General features: G+C 39.0%; 1 protein-coding gene across 11 annotated transcripts in view; it reads right to left on the bottom strand.

Annotated features, from left to right (window-relative positions):
- MPDZ (multiple PDZ domain crumbs cell polarity complex component) overlaps nt 1–1,832 on the bottom strand; it is a 95,133-nt gene extending 93,301 nt beyond the window's left edge. For 9 of the 11 annotated variants that reach the window (XM_030236687.2, XM_050986625.1, XM_030236689.2 and 6 more), the window contains exon 1: nt 681–761. The gene's annotated coding sequence lies outside the window, so the exon portion shown is untranslated. Of the gene's footprint in view, nt 1–550; nt 582–680; nt 762–835 lie in introns of those variants that run through there. The other 2 variants (XM_050986624.1, XM_050986623.1) reach the window with 2 other exon arrangements.
- Between the last annotated feature and the right edge of the window lie 16,411 nt (nt 1,833–18,243).

The following is an 18,243-nucleotide window of genomic DNA, read 5'->3' as shown; positions in this document are numbered from 1 at the left end:
CAACAGGTACCGGTCCCGATGAGCCGCGGCCACCGCCCTGCCTGGAGCCCGAGGACACCGCCAGTGTCGCCGGGGCCTCCGGTCCGGCTCTGGCCCCGAGCGAGAGTCAACGCCGCCGCCCACGAGTGCCGGCCGAGGGCGGCGGCCGCTAGCAAGGTCGGGGCTAGCGGGGGCAGATGAGACCTCCTCCCGTCATGAAATGCCCGCGGGGGATAAAAAAGGAATGCGTGAACGGGCAGCAGGGCTTCCTGCAGATGTCAGGGGAGGTTCGGCTTTTGTTTACGTGAGGACGACGCCCCGCCAGGCCGCCCAAGCCTCCGAAGCGCCTGCCCGCCGCAGGCCGGAGCCCCGGCCCGGCCCCCACAGCCGCTCCCGCCGCCCGCGGTCGGCCGAGGGGGAGGAAGAGGGGATGTGCCGGGACACAGCAACAGGCTCAGCCCCCCGGCCCGCGGCTCCACGGCCTCTCTCCTCCTCCAGCCACCCCCCCCCCCCCCCAGCAAAACCCTTCGGATCAAATTAACAATAATAAATAAAACTTCGAGAGACAAACGCGTTTTAAAAGGTCGCTCAAACTCCAGCGACGCGGCGGACACTCCCCGCCCTTCCCGGCCCGCATCCCGGCAGGACGACTCGGGAGGACTCGCCCCGCTGCCCGCAGCCCGGCCCAGCACCCTGCTTACCCCAGCGGCTCGGCGAGCCCCGCCGCCCGGCCCGGCTTTCCGCCCTTCCCGCCCCCGAGTAGCGGCGCGGAGCGAGCCGCGCCGCGGGGGCAGAGCGCTCGGGCACGCCCCGGCGGCCTGAAACCTAATCCTGCACCCCCGCCCGCGGGTCTCACCGGGGCGGGCTGGGCGGCCGCCCGCTGCGACGGTGGGCGGGGGTATCCAGGGGATAGCGGGGCACGCTCGGGGGTGCCTGGTCCCGTCCCTGCTGGTCTGTAGCGTCGCGGCCCTTCCCGCGAAGTTTGTCTCCCTTCGGCTGCCGGAGCGCACGCCTTGCCGGGATGACCCCGAGGAGCCGAACTGGTCCGGTTTTGCTCTCCGGTTCGCCTGCGAAGTGAAGGCGGCGGCAAGCTGGCCCCTGCCTCTCTCCGGTGGTGCCGTGCCGCTTGTGGCCGGGCCTGGCCTGGCCTCGCTTGCTGCCAGCCCAGCCGCTGACCGTACCCCTTCTGATGTAGCAAGATGAGCCTGGCCTGGAACGGAGGAAAATGGGAAATGTTTGGAAATATTAAAAAACAATAAAATGCCAAGACCAACAAACAACACATGATGAAGTTAGACAAAATGATTTATAAAGTCTTAGAGTTAATGAAGGGATGACTTTTCCCTGATGCAGCAACTGGTTATTGTGTTAACTAAAAGTAAGGAAGATGCTGTATGTTTCACATGTATATGTCTAAGAATGAAGGACATAATGCAGAGACATTTTGCAGTGATCACAAAATACCCAAAAACATAAGTTCAGCTAAATGTGGAATTATTTTGCTATGTGTAAACATTGCCTCTACTAATATTATCAGGGTCACGGTTTCCCCTATTCCTTTACATAAGATGATTTTGTCAATGCTCTCAAGCAGCTTGACTAGGCATGTTGGCTGCTCCTCTGGCTCTGCCGAGCCTCCCTGAGCTTTTTATCTGCTTGTCTTCTGGCCTGGTTTGGTTCTTTTTCTAAACAGAAGTTAACCTTAAGTGTCACCATAAGTTCTAGTAGTTTGTGACTGGGGGGTGGTGGTGTTGTTTGGTTGATGGGCTTCTTTGGATGTTTGGTGGTCTTTTTTTTTTTTTTTTGCTCACACAAAAGTTTTAAAGAAACTTAATGTTATGAAGCTAAAATGGAATACTGCCCCATCTATTTTCAATAGTATCAATAAATGCAATCCCAGTACCAGCACTTTCTTTAGCAGAACACTTTACATGTTAGCTTTAAGAAACACAAGTCTTTGTACATTGCATTCTTCAGTTGTTTTTGGGTTTTTTTAAATTTTATTTGGAAAATTAAATTCTGAAAAAATGTTGAATCACTAAACAGTATTTCTCTTGCTTGCTCTTATTACAGCTGGTGGATTGAAAGGCTCCAAATTATTAGCTGCCTTTTCCTTTGCTGAATACTAAAATATACACCTTTTTAACAATAGTTTTTCCACTTTTTAACTAAGAAAAGTAATTTTCAAGATTTTTTTCACAGGTTCCACTGTTCAGTCTGGCATATGCTCATAAGCATATTGCTTTTTTAATCAAGCACAGAGGCTCTGCTATAGTTAGGACATTGAATGCTCTATAACTATCCCACCAACTTTGTGTGTTACACGAGCCTTTATTAAATCCAGAATAAAATTTAAAAAATAAGTTGCAGTTTGTTTCCATGTGTCATTGTTTAGTGAATAAGCCACAGTTGATTAGATAAGTACAAAATGAGGCTGATATTGTTATTTTTTCCTGTTGCTCAAGCTTTAACTATGGGATATGACTGAAACAAAATGCAGTGATTTTATTAAGTCTATTTGGATAAAAAACTGGCCAAAATTAGGTGCAACAGTACTCATGATGTACAACAGCATCCCTTGTGTAATAATTCTTCCCAGTGCAATTTGTCTTTGTATGGGATATACCTTTTGGAATGTTTTTTTAACATACAGACTGCTATTCTAAAGTCAAAATACATTTTAAATTCTATTCAGATTTTGTCAAATCCGTGGAGTATGTATTAAGTAGATGATAGTGAAGTTCAGAACACTGGTGAAGTTCAGAACATATAGGCCTTGCCTGTGTTACAATTATTTGCATGAGTATATTTATGCCAACGTAGCTGTACGCAGAAACTGAGCCCTCTCAGTAAACGCACAACTGTACATACAATAAGCATGAAACTGTAATGGGAATTGGCATCACAGTAATCTAATGTGCTCTTGTGCACAGTAACTGATGACACTGATGAGGAGCCATGCAGGCACAGTTCTAGCAAATGGCAAAGCAAATTGTTAGGGTTCAGAGTACACAACTGGTCTCGTGGATATATTTCGTACTAGCTTCAAGAAGTTAATTTGAAAGACATCAGCCATTCATATTTACTTATTTATTCCTTTTGTTATAAAATAGGACCTCTCCAACCCCCCCCTAGAAAAAGAGGGTCACAATTTATCAATGATTTTGTTAACATGGGTTACATCATGTACAGTGGCACACAATGTTTTAAGTTATGTCACAGTTTTGTTAGTGTAAGGAGTGTGGCCATTAGTGTTGTATAATCTTTTGGGATCCTTCAAATGTGAGATAAACACTACTTTGTGTTTCGAGGCTAAATGTTTTAACAAGCTACAAATAGTTGATGTGTCTACACATGTTTATTCAAGTGATTGTAAATAAAAATTGCAAGTAGTTTTTTAAATCATAAGCCTTCCTCAAAAGACTACTATGACTACAAAATCCATAAAAAATATTCTGTCAGAAAGGACTCCTAAGGAGAAGATGAAGGAGATCTAAAGAAACCCTCATTCTATGTTCTCTAGTATTAACATCCTGATATATTTAATTTCTCAGGTCAATTTATATTATAGTCGTGGTCAAAGTATCAATTTTGGATGAGATGCCAGCCTTGCTGATTTACTTAAATAAATAAAATATTAATATTAATGATTTACTGCTTAGATTTTTTGGAAATCATGAAGGAGAAGTAAACTGAGAAAAAAAGTCTTTACAGATATAACAAGGGCACCAGAAACTGGGCTATGTATCCATTAAATCATTCATTAGGTGTTGGGGATTCAGCCTTTTAAAATAGTAATGGGAACAGGATCTAGCCAATGAAATAAGGGTCTGATTCTGCTCTGAGTCACAAGTACTGACTTCACTTTGAGAAGATGTTGCCTATGAAACACATTTGATGACATTTTAGGATGCAGATCTATTTATTCCCTAACAAAAAAAAAAAAAGTTCATAACAATAATTGTTTAGTTTCATCACTGTGTGTATCATATTTGGTAAGGGCATTGTTATTGCATGCTCCACTACAGAATGGGTCAGGTATATATTTTAGGGACCTAGAAGGAAGGTTCCTACCCTGTGAGGAAGGACTCAGGAATATTTATAAATTTTTTATTTATGCTTGAAGTATTCCATCCCTGAACTTAGAAAAGAATCTGAAAAGGGATCAATAAACACTTTTCACAAGCACTACCTAGATTAAAAATTTGATGTACTTCTCTTTTATCACCTTACTCTTCAATATTACAGCATAATTTTCTTAAAGTATATTCATATGTATATATACAAACATAGACACAATATTGTACTTTTCATTACAGCATTTGCTCAAATTTCAAGTTAAAAACCACTAATTACCATCTTCCTTTTTAGAGAATGGTAATCATTTATTATAGATCAAATTTTATTCCTGGCTCTGTAAAGCAAGAGTAATCCATTGCATTAAGTGGAATTAAGCTGTAGAAAGCCAATCTGAGATCAAAGGTAACTATGATCCTAACTGTTATAGCTGCTAATCTAAATATATTAAGTATGTGGTTATTCATTTTGTCCTTATCCAAACAAGGATGGATCACCATCCTTTTCATGGAGCTCTTAAGAGTAGAATAAGTTATACTAGCAGAAGGATTCAGTATTAAATATAACACTCTTCTTCATTTCAACATAAAAGTTACACTTCAAAAGTCAGATGGTTACTTCTGTTACTGGAGGTAACACCACGTATGTTGTTATACAGAGCTAAAATTGGGAACTCTCTTAACTTTCATGTTTGAAATTTACAGGTTTTGGATTATTATGTTGGCAAGTAGTGAATATTAGTTTCACTTACAGAAGCATGCATGTTGGCAAGAATGGTGCATAGATTTACATTTTAAATTCTTTGGGAAATTTTCTTCCCTGCGGACACACTTCGTAACTGTTATTATCGCTATTGGAGGTTGCACATACGGCGGAGAAGGGGAACTATGCCCTGTAAGGTAAAACAGAGTAAAAAAATCATAAAAGGTATGTTAATTATTTATAACTGAAAAACAAAATACTTCCAATTATGACAAATTAAAAGAGCATTTATTTAGACACAAACAGGATTGTTTAAAGCCACAGGCCCAGAGAAGTGAAGCCAAATAAGTGACAAAGCATGTTAGCCTTATCATAAATTCTTCAGACACTTAATACCTACAAGGAGTGTCTGTTTTTGTCAGATTATGGTGCTTTTTTTCCCAAAATGTTGTATTTTGCCAGAGATTGCCACATATTTGACAGACTCCACTCTCAGACAATGTAATTTTAAAAGCTTTCTTCAGAAGTCCTAAAAGGGACATTGTCGAGGGCAACATGTGGTCTGGTATACTTGTCAATGCAACAGTTGTTCCAATATTGAAAAGATAGGCCAATATCTTATTAGCAATTCTTATGTTAGAAATATTGGGAGGTCTTGCATGACCTCTAGAGTTAAAAAATTCAGAATGGAAGGGACCTGACCTGACTAGTAGTTCAGGAGTTTATGTACAGTTGGTGAAACTAAAGCACAGCTATATCTACTAGCTGAACGATTATATCTACTAGAGAACGATTTGTTGTATGACTGCAATTTATCATTGTCCAAATAGTATTTACCTCTGTATGCACTCCTTAGGCAATCAAAGTATCTGATATCTTGCCCTGTGCAGTGTATGATGCAGATTACATTTAAGAGTGCACATTATCTCCTTCTGATCCAAATGTGAAACTGGAGAAATGTTTTGGTTTCAGTGATGATCAGAGTTGAAATCTTAGAACAAAGTATATCTCTGAATTTTCAGTCTTACATCTTTTGTTCCCAGGAACATTCGTGATATTACCCATTTTGGATAAATAGTTCTCTATATATTGGACCATGTCTTTGGTTGAAAGATTTAGCTGGGGTGTGTATCTGACATCTGTTAGAAGTGGGGCAATTATCTTCTGTTCATTAGGCAGTTTTCTTTATGTCTTCCACAAACAATCATTTGTTTGTGGAAGAGATATATCCAAGAAATATCTTCTGTTAATAGGCCATTGAGTCTCACTACATGACTGATAAAATTGCGTCCTCCCTCTGTGAGATACTCCACCCAGGGGAGGAGCCTAGCATTCCTACCTGGACATAATGTAAGATTTAGAACAGTTTTTTCCCACTAGATTCCCAGAAGAGCAGCTGTCTTCTCCACTAGATTCACAGAAGAAAACCAGACCCTTCTACACCACCACAAGCCCTTCAAAAGAGAACTACACCCCTCTACAAAATCACTGCTTCAAAAAAACCACATCTATCCCCCCAAAAAAGACTACAACCACTATTTAAACAAAACTACTAGCCACACCCTGACCAACAGGGTGCCTGATCGTATGCGTACTCTGTCAGTAGTTTGTTTTCTTTCTTTTTTTTTTTTTTTTTGTTTTGTTTTGTTTTTTGGAGTTTTTTTATTACATTTGTATTTTTAATTTTCCTAGTAAGGAACTGTTACTCCACCCATATCTTTGCCTAAGAGCTCCTTAATTTAAAAATGATAATAATTCAGAGGGAAGGGTTTTACATTTTCCATTTCAAGGAAGGATCCTGCCTTCTTTAGCAGGCACATGTCTTTTCAAACCAAGACGGACCATCAAAGTGGTATTATTGTACTGTCCCAGTCATGGACTAGTATTAGAGCTGCAGTCTATTTGTGAAGGCAATAAAGTTATACAGTTAGCTTTGCCAAGTCATTGTGTGTACAGAGCGACCAAGCAAACAACCCTGTTCCATTGCTTTTCTGAAGGAGCTGATTCCACATGGCTCTGCATGTTCTTTTAATTTACTAGTAGAGAAGAGGCAAAAAAGGTACATCTGTGTCCTTTCATCTTGTTTATGGGGTCAGAACTAAAGCTATTAGTATTTACCACTATTATTAACCATCATACATACCATTACATAGTTGCATTGAAAATTATTACAATCTAGAAATTACCAGCATTAAACACTGGTGTTTTGGTGTTTTGGACTCTAAGTACGGAGAGTCCAAAATCCAAACATGCAAGGAATATATCCATCTGCCTGTGAACTTGAAAACTAAATATTGCTCAATTACATCAGCCAATACATTTATGGATGGCAGGTGACATGTCCAAAGAAGGCCACTTTGCTCTTTTGAAGAAGCTACCCAGGAAAAAGGCTTTATTAGCTATTATACCCGTCCTTCTATGCCAAAGCTATTTTGTCTAGCAAGATTAACACCTGTAAAAAGAAGAGTGAGGAGAACCTTTCTGTTATTGAGAACATCTTCTATTCAGCCATATGGTTGTAAGGAGGAAACTTCTGATGCATTGTGCTACAGAGTATGGGCCCAGATATGAGTAAGCCTGTCTGTAACAGGCCAAAGCAGGTCTTTCCTTCCTCTGTGCATACTCAAGTGCTGTAAAGGAGTTCACCATTCCTACAAGCTGCACAGAAAGTACTGAGAAAACTATGAAAAAACACAAAGAGAAAAGAGCTTTCAGCAGAACATAAGATGTAAAAAAGGTTGGTGTTTCTCAAATAAGCTCATTTATACAAATATCTGACAAATTGAAGTTTCATTTTAGTTTGTTCTTAAAGAGGAATTTAACACTAAGAGAAAATCATTTTAGCAAATGAAACAAATTTAGATTTAGTCCAACTGCAACATTTAAAAGGTCTGTTAGAGAAAGAAACTATTTCAGTAAATGCCTTTTTTCTGTTTAAATACACTTTGGTCTAGGTCACTGCTTCTCTTACAGATAAAGGTTCCTTCTTATACTGACATTGTCATAGGGAAGTTGAAATTAAATGAGCAAATTTGCCCTTATCTGGTCATTAAGTGCCAGAAACAGGCAATACAAGTAAAAATAAGAATCAATACTCCATCTAAGCCACGCAACATTAGTAAGGCGAATCCCTCAGTTTCGGGAGTTAATAGGTTAACCATCAGTACTCAAAACCTTGTATGCAAAAAATATTTTGTTTTCTAGCTAGATGGTGTATCCATTCTCATTGGCTAAGTATCACTTTTTTTGTTGTTTTCACTAGCCTTTGAAGTATTCATGCATTGTGCAGAGCACAGGATGAGGTCTCAAGGCTATAATAGACTTCCTTCAGTTTTATGGCTTGAGACAGCATTTCGCCCACATCCAGTCAGAATCTCAAAATGTGTTACGCAAAGACTGGCTCAGATGAGCTGCAATTTTTTTTTTCATTATATGGTTGTCCTTTAATTTTTGTTGCCAAGTGGACAAGCTAAGAGGAAATGGATTAAACAACTGTAAAGTGATGAATTTTAAGTCTCCTCTTAATAATATTTGAACTCTGAATCTAATTTTTTATGTAGGAGGAATCATAATGTCATTTCCAAAAATAAATCTAAACAGCTAAGCAAAAAATCGCTCTTTCCCTCTCATGCTTTTCTCTTTCATATCCCTATTATTTGTGTATTGAGCTTTGAAAAACAAACTATAAATGCCCAGGCAACAACAGAAACATATGAAGGTAAAGGAAACAGAGATATTTAACCTATTTTGTCTCATAATCCAGTACCGACTTAACATACATACACCATCTTGAAGAATGTGCAATGCATGATAAATCATGGTTTGTAAATGGTAATCAAACAGCTGAAAAGAAGCTGTTTCAGACAAGAGAAATGTTTCTACACCTCCCTATCCTTCTTGTAATCTGGATGTAAGGAGGAAACATCAGGAGAAAAATGCTCATAGTTTTTAGGACTGTTCTCTGCGTAAACTAGCTGTACACAAACTTAGACCCACTAGTTTGTATATAAACCCCCTGCTCTGCAACACAGAGTGCATCGTTACACTCATGAGGCTACCTTCAGCCTTTCTTTTTCCCCCTTCCAGGTTACTGTATGTGTTCTTTTCTAGAATCTTAATGAGGACAACTCACATGGACTTCACTGCAAAAACATTTCTGGGGCTCTCAGACATCCATGCCTGCAAGGTCACGCTTACTGCAGATGTCTTCTGCAGGTGCTTTTTCTTATAAGGTCAGTCTCCTTTCCACTGTAATGAAATAAATGATGGACCTGCATATTGAAACTATCCTCACAAAAGTTAGAAAGAAAGAATTCTTACAGAATTAATTCAAGCTGGAGAGATTCAAAAGTCTTTCTTCAGATCTGTGTGAGTACCTAGAGAAGGCAATCAGGATTGCTAGAGAAGGCTAGCAGTATTGCTACAGCCATTACCCAGTCCCATCCAAGTCTGGTGCCTGAGTTTTCACACCTTAAGAGCCAACAGTGTTATATTTGGGATATTGAATTTCCCTAGATGAGTCCATTTTTGTTTCCTAATATATTTTTTGTCTACCCTCAGGTAAATCCTGATAGAATTCATTACCTGATTTTGGAGACTGTACCCAGAGTTCTCTGGGTAGAAGATACGTTCCTGTACAGGTACCACAAAGACCAAAGACAGTTGTATGTGTTAATTTTTGAGAAAGAATTTAGCACAGGAAAACTAATTGAGATCCCTCTTTGAAGGGGTTAAGACTTAAATTTCTTGAAAAAATAACCTACATTATCCTATTGGTATGCTGAGTTTTGCACAGTCCGTGCATTTGACACCAAGACTTTTTTGATATCAAACTCCTCATACGTGGCATTATTGACATCTAAACCCAAACTCCTTCAAGGAACATCGATCATGAGAGCTTTCAGCCGTAGCAAGAGGAGGAAATAAAATTTACCAAGTCTGCTACGCTACAGCTGAAGAGTCTGCCCATGAAGCTATTCTGTCTATATGTGGATGCCTTCTCCACACAAAAAGGAACAAGCCTTTATTTCAGGGATTAAATAACCAGAAAATTTTGTAGTATATAAACCTGAAGTAATAGGAAATGTGACAGTCCAGCAAGTGAGAAAGATCTGAGTAACCTTGTCTATGTTCTTCCTTGCTAAGGCAGCTTTAGGGCCCACACCACTTTCTAAGAAAACAAATGACCTATATACCTTAGTATATACCTCAGTCTATACCTCAGTACTTCCATGGAGACCTTGAAAGCCAAAGCAAGGTCATAGGCATCTAGCATACTTGCAAACTTATAAGAAACTGGATCAGTTGTATTTGCTCTGAATGCAACTTTACTCTCATTACCTTGTTTTTTTTCCTCAGGAAAATCCAAATGGACTCTTACTTCATATTATGCTCTCAATTATGGGAAAATGAGATTAGCTCAGTTGGTATGATGTTAATAGGTATGATGCTAATAACACCAAGATCCTGGATTTGATCCCTGTATGGGCCATTCACTTCTGAGTTGGACCTGATGATCCTGGTCGGTCCCATCCAACTTAGAATATTCTGTTATTAGTTAAATAACAGAAAATAGCATCTTTAAGAAGTTTGTTTGATTTTTTTTTTGTGTGAATTGTAAAGAAAATCCTTGAAATTATTTAACAGGAAAAGTAATCTTCTGAATAATGTAATAAGACTTATCTTGCCTCTACAATTTCATTCAAAAACTGTATTTTTATATTCAGTTATAATCAGCTTTGAGAAAAAACACCAGTTTTGTCTTCTGACTGTCAGCTGCCTCAGGCTTTCATTAAGCCATAAGCATCAGCAGTCTGATTGTAGCTTGTGTACCAAGTGCAGCAGTGACAGGCATGCCTTGCTTGTAAGTGTACTTTTCTTACGTGAGTGGCAAAGCATAAGTGGTTTTTCAACCTTGATGAGAGATTTGAGAAATCCAATTTCCTGTGGGAACAAAAGTGCCTTATAATCCAGAGGTATGGAAGACACTTGCTAAAACTGGGGCATGGAGGGGAAATGCAAACTCTTAGGAATTTGAACACCTCTTAAAACTCAGTAAGTGCTTCCCCAAGGAGTGAAATAATAAATCTGATAGACTTTTGGCATACAAACTCGAAAAAATTTTGAAAAATAGATTTAGACTACGAATTAATTTGGCAGATGTCTCAGATAAGGGTTTCCTTATTTCTAGTCAAACCTCTAAAAAAAAAATCAGAGGGACATCCAAGAGAAACTAAGAGTCAATCTTTAACAGGTGCCAGGTGAAGAGTGGCATTAGATGTTATTAAGTATCCATCACAGCAGCTTGGTGAAACAAGTAGCAGCCTGTAGAGCCGGAAGGAATTCAGGTCCCTAGTAGTTTTTCTGCAGAGTTCGTCTCCATAGCGGTTCAAGCTGCCTCTGCGATCAGTCCTGACTCCTTGTTGCTGGCTAGCACTTCAGATATGCCCGCATGCCGTGATGCACTGCTCTGCAGAGACAGAGAACCCATCTTCAGGTACTCAGAGATGGCTGAGACACCAGAAACATTAGTGCAGCATCATGCATGCCAGAGTTCAAGAATCATTTGGACAATGGTCTCAGAGATGTGTTATGGTTCTTGGGGACATCCTCTGTAGAGCTAAAACTTGATGATCCTTGTGGGTCCTTCCCAACTCAAGATATTCTATGATTCTATAATTCTATGACTCAGCTAATCAGCTCTGGGCAATGGAGTATTTTAGCCCAGGTAGACATTGTGCTAATGTAATTATCCTGCTCCTGATACCCATGTGGTTGCATAATGTAAACACACATAACTATGAAATGTGTGCTGCAAGGAATGAAAAATTCACGTCACTGTTTTACAATACTGTAAATTACATTGTCACATTTGTAGTGAAAATTGTTGATATTATAAATGTACAAATTAGTTGACTGGTGCAACCTTTTTTTTTTTTTTGTTGCAATATTTGACTGAATTTATGCTTCAGTTCTTGCATACAGGGAGTCACCACTGATTGAGGAACACTTTAGAGCAGAAGAGGATAAAAAAGGAAGGTGGAAAATTTCATGGCCTCTTTCATGGAAGAAAGAGGCCATGAAATTTTCCACTGCAAGTACTAGGAGACGTGAAATGAGACTAAAAGTCATGACTTCCACTGCAAGTACTAGGGGACCTGAAAAGAGACTAAAAGTCATGACTTCCCTAGACAGCTTGTTCTAGTGTCTATCATCCTCATAAATAATTTATTCCTCATGCCCAAACAGAACGTAACCTCTTTCAATTTTAAACTGTTGAACCTTGTCTTTTCACTTTTCACCCTGTAAAAAGTCTCTTTCTATCTTGCCAAGCAACTCTACTTTTAGTACTAGAATGCTGCACTAAGAGCCCTTTCTTCTACAGGAAGAACAATCACGATTCCCTCAAGCTTTCTTCAGAGAAAAGATGTTCCAGCCCTTTGATAAATTTTGTGGCCCTTCTCTGGACCCATTCTAACAGATCTAAAATCTGACACCCCAGATTACAGAAAATGTTGGGCTATCTTCTCAAAGATTACCTTCACAACATCAGTGATTTGACAAGGGTTCATGCTGGAACCCTTGTTTTGATTACTGAAAGTCCTTCAAAAGTGGTTATCAAGTCAACTGTCATTAAGTCATGGTAGGTTTGGCCCCAGGGGGCAAAATTTTCCAATACATAAGTCATGTGGTAGAAAATTTATTAATTGAAATGTTTGAATGCTATATCTAATGATATGAAATTTCTAAAAGCATTTGTATCAACTTACCACTATTCTCACTTTTGTCTTCTTGTGAAAAGAGCGTGCTCTGTCTCTGTATGATTACAGCTGGAAAATAAAAGGTAACTCTCTAGGTCTGTTTAGACTAGACTAAACTCTAAATCTAAGTCTAAGTGAATAAAGTCTCATTTTCAAATATTTAGGCATTCTAGTTGCAGCAGCATTTCCATAATACCTTAAATAAATTCACTTTTTGTAGCTCTGAATATCAGTTTTGTTTTGCCATTTCCACATCCTTTGGAATTATGAAATTATATGTAAGGATTATTTTGTATTGAAAATTTTAAAAATAATGCAATTCTCATAAATTAACACTGCAAAAGATCTATGTTTCTAACTAATATTTGTGAAATATTTAGCTGGATGGCTCCAACTAAAAGCTGGCTTTCATACTGTTACTATCTATAGGAAGAACAAATTAGTGTTTTACATACCTTTCCAAATATTCTTTTAAATACTTTAAAAATAATAGCCATTTAATATAAATTAGTTTACATTCCTAATGCATTATTCTTTTGCTACAATGAGAGCATGTGATATCAGGATGTTTAGATTCAGCCAGCTTGCTTGTAATGTTTTGTAGGTTTAGAAAGCTGCACATAATAGAGGGAAAACATTTAACAGGGCTATTGATCAGCAGTTTCTCTGGGCAAAAGTGAATTTTGTATTATTGTAATTACTGAAACATAAAGAATTTATTGAATTTGGTTATGATATTTAAATTAAAAGAATATGAAATCTTCACACATTCAAAATATTCTCTCATTTAAAGCTACTTATAGTCAACTTCCCAGTTTACGAAGGATGTTGAGATAGTCAAATGCATCTGAAGAAGGGCAGAAAGGCTGATGAAGAGTATATAACACAAGTGCTATGAGGCATGGCTGAGGCAGTGGGGTTGTTTAACATGGAGAGAAGGAGGCTGAAGTTCTGTCTTGTTTGTCTTTCTGTGCTTTAAGGACATTATTTGTGAACAGTCATGTATGCTGTTCCCTGCCTATCAGCTTTTTAGCACATTCATTTTTAATGCGATTCTGTTCTATTTCATGGTGTGCTTGGGCAGCTGTAAATTAAAAACTCATCCAAGAAGTGTCAAAACAACTTCAGTCAGATGTGATGGCAGGACAGAGTTTGTTGGTTTTCCGTGCTCATGCAGACACTGTGGTGCAGGATGTTTCTACTGTCAGAGTCATAATACAGCAGTTCTGATACCATGCTAGGGCTATTTAAACCTGACTTGGAAAAACCATACCTGCTGTTGAATTTGCATTGTATAGCCGTTATGTCATTGCAATGACATTTGCAATTTGTTTAGTACCCAATTATCCTGTGTCATCCCCATTCCCTTTCAGGGCATCACTGCAGAGTGTTAAAAAACAGCTAAATTGGTCAGTATACTAACCTACTAAAAATAGTGGTCCAAGTAGCCAAATTGTGGGGTGTATTCAATTATAAATATATACATCCTAAACAGATATATATAAACTTTATATTTAATTACAATCAAAATATAGATTCTTAAAATATAGTCCATTATTATTAGCAAGATGTGAGGACAGTAGCATAGTTAGTTGTTTTAAGAGAAAAAAAAGGGCAAAGGAAAATAAGTACTTGCACAAAATGATGTTTTCTTACACCACGAGTGGCATGTAATTTTTTATGCAGCTTGTAATTTTTTTTACCTTAAATATTACACATAGTAGTTAAATATATTATTTTACCAGTAGATGTCAGTGTAACCATTGAACTCAACTATAAGAGAGTATATTCTTCATATTCACTACTGCAGAGAAATGAAAGTATACTAATGAAAGTTACATCATGAAATAGTTAAATCATGAAAGAGTGTGATGGTTTGGGAAAATACTGAGTCTGTTTTTCTTACACTGTTTCATTTATAGCTTCAGGAGCTCCAAGGGATCTTCTGTTCAAAAAATATCAGAGGTATTTTCTAGGCATCTTCTTTACTTTCTGAACAGCAACTCTAATTCTCTAATTTTCCTCCCCCCCGCCAAACCTATTGAATGTACATTAATATGTAGCATTAACAGAAATAGGTATTGGGGCTTGATTTTTTCCAAACACAACCTAGGATTATCCATCCAAAGGCACAGCTACTATTCATCAAAGATAACTGTAGCTTTCGCTGGTCTTTCCAGGTAGTGTCCAGAGATGAGTGAACTGCATGGTGGCTTATATAGGTAGGTAAAATAGCTTATCATGCTGTTCTTCCTTATTTGAAATTTTCAAATGCCTAAACTATGATTCTTTATTTTTTCCTGCAATAGCTTATGCTAGTCATGACACTTCTGGCAGAAAATTTGATTCTTCATGATCATTGAGATGTTAATTATGTCATTAACCACTGACAGAGAAACACAAAACTCACTCTAAAACCCAAACTCCATGGCAGAATAAAGTCTGTTGAGATGTTTACCTGAAACCAAAGAAAGAGAAGTGGAGAAAAGAAAAAGTAGTAACAGTTAAACAGTTAGACTCTTAGGGTAACTAGTACAAGCTACTATCAAGTTAAATAAGTCATTATGGGCAAATTGTTCTACTTTGGGTTTTTGGAAACTTGTGTTAGAACTCCCACAATGGAATACTAAACAGAGTAAGTTGAAATGTAGATGTTTCATCAAGCTACATGCTCCCATCTCCTCCTTGACTTCTGTAATCTGTGTCTTGTCTGTACACAAATATCAGTTTCTTGTAAAGAGGTGGAATATTTTGTGAATCATTTGAGAAATGCACAATGTTTTATAAAGATGCCAGGATAATCCGGAACAGGTCTGTTATTTACTAACATCTTTCTTGGCTTCATGAATCATAGATAGTTTAACATCTCTTCATCGAACTCAACAGACTGTATTATTTACAATCTCCACAGCTCTCCTGACGGCCAGTAATCAGTCCCACATTTCTGATCTCTACCAGACAGCTGACACATGTATAAAGTATATAATATGCAGAACAGGAGAATGGTTACTGAGCTTGGGATGAATATGCCTCAGTGACACTAAGTTCTCTGATTGGATATGTGAACAAAAAAGAAGAGAAATGAAATCAGGCACCCAGGATACTCTAGTTGATACACAGCCTGGAAAATGAAGTTAGCATCAAAATAAAGAATACTCTGTATGAAGGAACTAGCCTCTTAAAATCAACAGCCCCGTGAAAGCATGACACATAACGCTGCAAAGCCCTTCACCCATTTCTCCAGTACTTCTATCAATCACACAGCAATGCCACGTGAGAAGGGCTCGTCCTTGTGAAAGAGCAACTTTCCACTTGTTGCTCTCTAATGAAGAGCTAAACTCAAATTAGCCAGTGATATTTTGACAAAAATCAAGGAAAAATCTGGTCCCCTCACTACTAAAGTTGAAGAGAAAGATGCAGGTTTAGAATCGTAGGCAGAAGATAAATTTTACACAATATAACATAACAAGTACAGAGTTTTAAGGAAGGAAGGCTATATTTAATTAAACTTTATTACTTTTTACTTAAAAATCTTTAAAAATTTATAGGAGGCTTTTTGTTTTCAGTTGCCAGGTGGCATAGGCATTCAGACATGGCTAATATTTTCTGGATTAATGTTCATTTTGCATTGCATGCACCATAAGAGTAAGATCTTCATGCTATTACATGTACAAGACCTTTCATAACCTTTGGTGGCTTTAATACCTCTTTGGTGGCTTGACCTCAACACCAGGTGTGAAAATTCACTCCAGTAGGGAAATCATAAATTTCCATGATAAAATCATACCCATCTAGGATGTCACTGTCTCCTTTGCTCACTGCTGAAATGGCTGCTTTCCTTGATGCACACTAACTATAAAGATAGCTGTCCTGACCATGGTCCTTAGAGGGACACCTTTCCAGGCACAGGGGAGCTGAGCTCAAACCACATCCTTTGAAGTACCTGCTCAGCTGCTGATGGGTATCAAGACACTCTGCTGTGAAAAATGATACTCACCAGATGGTGGCATCACTTTAACAACCTGTGAAACCTGGTTCCTTCATCTCCCTAGTTTCTTTCTAGGAACTCAGCAAGTACCCATCATAGTAATTCTTCACTGCATAAGATAGCAAGATTCTTCAATTTCTACAGCTTTGCATACTTGAATATTTGATGAGATATGCACCATTGCTAGCTTAGTCAAAGGCTAAGCTAAGCTGGAGTGGATGGCTCTGTGTCTTGCTCTCTATATTACTTGTCAGTGTTGCAAAAAATAAAGGAACTGAGAAGTAGCATAAGGAAGGTAACAACTCTTCAATTTTTTTTTCCTTCTGAAGACTGCTAGATCAATTCATTTACTGAGGAGGATCTTTAAGTGAGATTTATCAGAGAAACACACAAATGGAATGTGAAAAGCAGCCTGCCCTAATAAAGCTCTTCGTAGCAACAGACATAAATGTGCCCTCTTGTGTCAACAGTGGTTTTTCCTCAGTAATACAGTGGTAGAGGCAGTACTTGCTTGGTACTGTTATGACAGGGGGAGTGGGTTGGAGATAGAGATGACATATACCCTAGGATTCTCATGCAACAGCAGCAATCTTTATTGTTTCAACCTAATTTATATAGGGGCTTTTAAACACCCCGGTCTAAACCACTGACTGGTCTGATCTCCACACAGCTCAGGTTCCTGGCCAGCGAGATGTCTGCAGCTTAGAATAGAAGGTGAGTGGGTAAAGTCCCTGTGTAGATTTGAATCCAGCCTAGACTTTAATCCCCACCTCATCTGAGGACCTTTTTTACCTCTAGGCTGGCTGAGGTTGAAGGTTTAATGTAACCAAGTTTATTTGGCAGCTCAAAGCTAGCTTCAACTGTTACAGGTACTAGGAGGAGAGTACTGGAGTTCAATTCCATAAAGCATCTAGGCACCAAATTCCTGGCCCAAAAGCTTTCTTTGCTTAGGTCTTCAACACTTTAGACCAACTAAGGGGGTCCCAGTGCCCTGAGGTGGAAGACCATTACTGTGAAAATGATAAAGATACTGTAGGGCCTGTGAAGGATCTGCCATTCCAGATGGATCCCTCTAAGTCCATGGGGCCTCATGGGACTCATCTGTGAATACTGAAACTTCTGACTAGTGTCATTGCAAGGTCTCTCTCAATAATTTTTGAACAGAGACTTGGACTCTGGAGCGATTCCAGTTGACTGAAAGCTGGCTAATGTTGTCCCAGTTTTCAAGAAGGCCAAGAAGGACGATTCTGGAAACTACAGGCCTATCAGTCTCACTTCAGTGCTTGGTAAAGTTATGAAGAAGATTATTCTTCTGGGAATTATTAAAAAACACCTTGAGGACAGGCAAGTATTGATCAGAGCCAGCATGGCTTCATAAAAGGAAAGTCCTGCTTGTCAAATCTAGTTTCCTTTTATGACAGAGTAACATATCTAGTTAATCAAGGGGAGCCAGAACATGTAAACTTTTAGCATTTCAATAAAGCTTTCAGTACTGCCTTTCACAGTATCTTCCTGGAAAAACGTGCCCTGTGCACAACACAATAAAAGCCTCATGAAATGGGTGAGCAGCTGGCTCATGGGTTGGGCACAGGGGACGTCAGTGAATGGGGTGACAGCAGACTGGTGACCTGTCACTGTTGGGGTTCCAAAGGGCTCCACCCTTGGCTCTGTGCTCTTTAACATCTTCAAAAATTATTTGGATGCAGGACTTGAGAGGATACTGAGTGAGTTTGCCAG

The sequence above is a fragment of the Serinus canaria genome, chromosome Z (genome assembly GCF_022539315.1).
Source record: "Serinus canaria isolate serCan28SL12 chromosome Z, serCan2020, whole genome shotgun sequence".
In the NCBI taxonomy this organism is placed as follows: domain Eukaryota; kingdom Metazoa; phylum Chordata; class Aves; order Passeriformes; family Fringillidae; genus Serinus; species Serinus canaria.
The sequence above is the reverse complement of the archived record's forward strand: the minus strand, read 5'-3'. Positions and strand labels throughout refer to the sequence as shown.